The sequence below is a fragment of the Octodon degus genome, unplaced genomic scaffold, assembly GCF_000260255.1.
Source record: "Octodon degus isolate 3935 unplaced genomic scaffold, OctDeg1.0 scaffold00097, whole genome shotgun sequence".
NCBI lineage: Eukaryota > Metazoa > Chordata > Mammalia > Rodentia > Octodontidae > Octodon > Octodon degus.
In genome coordinates this window covers 4,048,634-4,053,616 of record NW_004524673.1, presented here as the reverse complement: position 1 = coordinate 4,053,616, position 4,983 = coordinate 4,048,634, and the positions used below count along the sequence as shown (strand labels likewise).

Here is a 4,983-nt window from a genome sequence, read left to right as displayed (position 1 = left end):
TTTTTTTTTTTTTTTGGCAGAACCTGGGATTGAACTCAGGTCCTAGTGCTTGCCAGGGAAGTGATTATTTTTTTAAAATAAGTTGTACTTTTGTACTTTTTTTTTTTATTTACAGGGAAGGCTGTACAGGGTGATCAGAGTCTCACTACTAGATCAGACTCATAGTGATCCGCCTGTTTACAGCCTCCCAGGAGCTGGGATTATAGGCTTGCGCCACCACATCCAGTCTCAGTTGCCATCTCAGTGCAACCCAGGAGCGGGACAGGCACAGCAGTCCTGGGGATCGACACCCAGGACCCTGCACCTGCTTGCAACTGCTTTAATCTGCTGAGCTATTTGGCCGGTCCTTACTTTTAGTCTTTTGAGGAATCTCCACACTAATTTTCATAGTGTTTGTACTAGTCTACACTCCCACCAAGAGTGGAGAAGGCTTCCTTTTATTGCCCATAGTTGATTTATTGATAATAGCCACTCTTTCCACAGTGAGATGAAATCTTGTCATTGTTTTAACTTGCATCTCTTGAATGCCCAGTGATATTGACCATTTTTTTCATATATTTATTTGACATTTTTACCTGTTCATCGAAGAAGTGTCTATTCATATATGCCCATTTTTGGATTACATCTTTAAATTTGAGTAGTATAAAATAAATAAATAAACAAATAAAAATAAATGTGAGGAGTACGATTTTTGTGAATTCTTATGTATTCTAGATATTAGTCCTTTGAAGAACAGTTGGCTAGAATTCTTCCCACTTTCTGGGGTTTCCTTTTACTCTGTGATGATTTCCTTTGCTGTACAAAAGATTTGCAATGAAATCCCAGTTGTTGATTCTTAGTAATATTTCACAAGCAATTTGGTTTGTTTATAAAGTCTTTGCCTACACCTGTGTCTTGAAAAGTTTGGCCTATTGTGTCTTCCAGAAGATTTAGTAATTCTGTGTTAATATTTAGATCTTTAATATATTTTTATTTTAGTGCATAGTGAGAGATATGAATGTAGTTTTAGTCTTTGGCATGTGGAAAGGCCCTTTTTTCCAGCACTATTTGTGAAAGAGGCTATCTTTCTTCCAGTGAATGTGTTTAGTTCCTTTGTCAAAGAGAAGGTGCTGAATTTGTCTGGAGTTCTGCAGCTTCTAGGTTATTCTATTGATCCTCATCCTCCTTTTTTTTTTTAACAGTACCATTGCTGTTTTTAACCACAGTAGCTTTGTTGTATAATTTCAAGAGAGATTGTGATGTTTTCCTGACTCTCTATGTTGGCTTGAATAGTTATACTATTGTATGTCTCTCTTTATTTTCTCACAGTCTCTAGAAATATATGGTTTCATGTTGGTGTAAATTAATGTATTATATGTAGTTTTGACATTTACATTTAGTAAAATAAATGGCATTAAACACTTTCATGTTAAGCTCTCTCTATATATATCTATTTGGCTATGTGCAGATTAAATATAAAATGTCTTCAAATGCATTATATCTTCCCAATGAAATTCAAAGAAAATTGTTTAATAAAAATTTGCAATTCCAGGATGTTTTCCAACTAAGAAATAAATATAAGCATAATTGTTTCCACTGGCAACCCATGCTGCATATTTGCTTTCTTTATCCCAGACAATACAGCCTCAATTCTCACCAGGAGGAGTGGCTTCCGGAGACAGGAGCAATCTGTTTACTACCTGCCGATTTTCATTGTGGACAGTGGGTCCCCATCACTCAGCAGCACCAACACGCTCACCATCCGTGTTTGTGACTGTGATGCAGATGGCATAGCCCAGACCTGCAATGCAGAGGCCTATGTCTTACCTGCTGGCCTCAGCACAGGAGCCCTGATAGCAATCCTCGCCTGTGTTTTGACATTGTTGGGTAAGTACAGATTTCAGTGCTGCCTCTAGAGGAGCAAGAACTGTGTCTTGCCCTTTTCTTGATCTTGCCCTTCCTTCCTTAAAAAGATTATCTTTTTAAGAGCAAATGCATATGTTCCACTGGATATAATTTACTAAGTAATGCTCAGTGTATGAGTATATTCTGCACTAGTGCGTTTAAAGGATACTGCAGAAAAATAGTTGTAAATTTGAGTTTGAAAGTAATAGTGTGGATGAACAGCTTATTCTTATGATATTTTCAAGATGTTTTTAAAAGCTTCACTTTTCCCATTTATTTGTTTTATGGTACACAGCAACAAAGTACTATAAACTAGGAAGAATATTTTCTATGTTGTTATTATTTATTTATCTATTTATTTATTATTTAGGACAGGGTCTACAGGGCCTATAGGGTCTGCAGGGTCTACAGGGTCTGCAGGGTCTGCAGGGTCTACAGGGCCTACAGGGTCTACAGGATCTCACTGCATACATCAGACTCATAGTGATCATGCTGTTTGCAGCCTCCCAAGTGCTGGGATTACAGGCGCATCCCACCATGCCCAGGATCAATTGCTGCCTCAGCGTGCCCTGGGGGTGGGGCTGGCAGGGAAGGCCCAGGGATTGAACTCCTGGCCCCTGTGTCTGCCTAAGCAGGCACGTTAATCCACTGAGCTATATGTCCGACCCCTTCTATGTTATTTTGATAATATTGTTATTTTATAATAATGACTTTGTGAGTCATCTTTTTTCCAAAAACAATTGAAGTACCTTTCTTAAATTATTTGTAAATTTTAAAATACTAAAATTCAAGCAATGGAAAAGTTATATTTTCCCAGAAAAACATTAACATATTTAGTTCTAATTTTCCATGATTATTTTATCAGTTAAATTTGATTTATCACTCTTACTAGCATTGCAATTTCATAAAATATTATGCGGTATCCTCTTAAAAATTTGGAGATATCCAACAAGGCCGGTAGGTAATGTGTTTATTTCAAAGGGACTTTCTCCTTCATATCTTAACTTACTTCAGGGACAGTGAGCACTTACTCTTGCACATGACAGTGTGCCACATGTTTTCTAGGGGTGTAATATAATTACTAAATCCATTTGTAATATATTATCATAAAGGCAGGATTTTAATGGAATTCAGCATTGTTTAAAAATCTAGAGTTGAGGTCTTAGGTAAGACTAGCTTCTATTTTTGCTAGAATACACTGTCTACCACAATGCACTAGTTGGTCACAAGGAAAGTCATGATTCCCCCTTAAGTAGCACCCTAATCTAAAAGGGGAAGACAGTAGAACTGGTCTTTTTTTCACGTATGAAGCTATTTATTTTCAGGGACAATTGCTACTAGATCAAAGTACTTAAACAGCATTCTCCAAATAATTTCCTTTGCTACTCAGCAGCATTTACTTATAGCTTCAAGGAAAAAAAATACTGTGAACACATTATTTTAGAGTCACTAGACATACAGCTGTACTCTTGCAGAGCTTACAATCACAGTGGGAGAGTCTCACAATAAACAAATAATTTGATACTTAAATAAATCTGCATTGCCTGGAATGAGGCATCCAACAATAACTGATTGTGCTGAAGGTGCCAGGATTTTGTTGTTGTTGTTTTTCTTTTGTTTTGTTTTTATCTCTCCTTTGTCCATGTTTTTCACCTCCTGACTTTGGAGTTCCAATCATCAAGAGACAGGTTCTATTTAGACATATGACTCACTTTGCTAAATAGGATACTGCTAGTTGTAACAAATGCAGAGACTTGAGAAAAGTGTGATCCTCCCATTTCTCATCCTACTGTTGCATCTAGGCCAACAGGCCAAGGAGCAGCTTGGGTCAGCCTGATAGAGAACTGGAAGACACATGACAGGAGAAGCTACTTCAGACACCATTGGACCAGAACCCTATTTCCAGAAAGCTGACAGATTTGATGACCCCTAGAAACATAAGCAACCTTAGTTGGGACATGAAAAAGATTCCATCTTAAATCATAAGACTACAGACTTAACTAAATGAATGTATAGATCACGTAAATCCTGTTTGAAAGCTTGCCTTAGAACTGGGCTTATGAGTGTTTTTGAGAGTTAAATGAGATAGGACTGAGGATATAGCTCAGTGGCATAGCACCTGACTGGCAACTGCGGTGTCCTGAGTTTAATATCTGGGACAGAAAGAGGGAGACAGAGAGAGAGAGAGAGAGAGAGAGAGAGAGAGAGAGAGAGAGAGAGAGAGAGAGAGAGAGAATCACAGAGAACCAGAGACCGAGAGACAAAGACAGAAAACTAAATGAGATCACTCATGTAGAGAACAGAATGCCTGTCATATAATGAACATTCAATCTATTTTAAGAGTTACTGATGATGCTAAGCTCCTTACTCTATTAACCATGCTAAGACCCATTTACTAATACATTGTAAACAGTCTCATAAAAACTGAAGCTAATATCTTCCATAACTTCAGCTAAACAAATAAATCTAGAAGAAAATAATTAAACATTTTTAGCACAACGCTTTACATTGGTAGCAGAAACTTTCAGAAATGTATTAGAAATGGCACATCATTCCCAAAGTCTAATTAGATTATAAAGGACCAGAATACATTTTTGAAATGCACCCAATACAGACATTATGTTGTTCTACTGGGTTCCAAAACATAATAATGGAGATGTAAATTGAATATTTATTTTATGACACACTACCTTACATAAGAATGTTTAAAAGTTCTTTATGTATTCAAGGTGACAATGTCGTTAGCTTGAACATACAGGAGAAAAAGTGAAAAGAAAAGCGAGAAAAAATATATAGGTTGTATTTGGAATATTTTCCAAATGTAACCAGTATATCATGAACAACACACATTAAACTGTATCATAAAAGGATAAGATAAAACTGTACTCCCCCACATTTAATTATCACAAATAAGGGGATGGCCAAATAGTTCAATGGATTAAAGCGCCTACAAGCAGGTGCAGGGGCCGGGGTTAGATCCCCAAACCTGCCCTGCCGGCCCTGCCTCTGGGGTGCGCTGAGACTGCAATTGAGACTGGGCGTGGTGGTGTATGCCTCTAAGCTCAGGTCTTCGAAAGCTGTAAACAGCGGATCACTATG

The 4,983-nt window shown here is 37.5% G+C and overlaps 1 protein-coding gene across 1 annotated transcript in view; it reads left to right on the top strand.

The window, feature by feature from the left end:
- Positions 1-4,983, top strand: part of Cdh7 (cadherin 7) — a 158,009-nt gene that overhangs the window by 118,205 nt on the left and 34,821 nt on the right. The window lies entirely within an intron of this gene.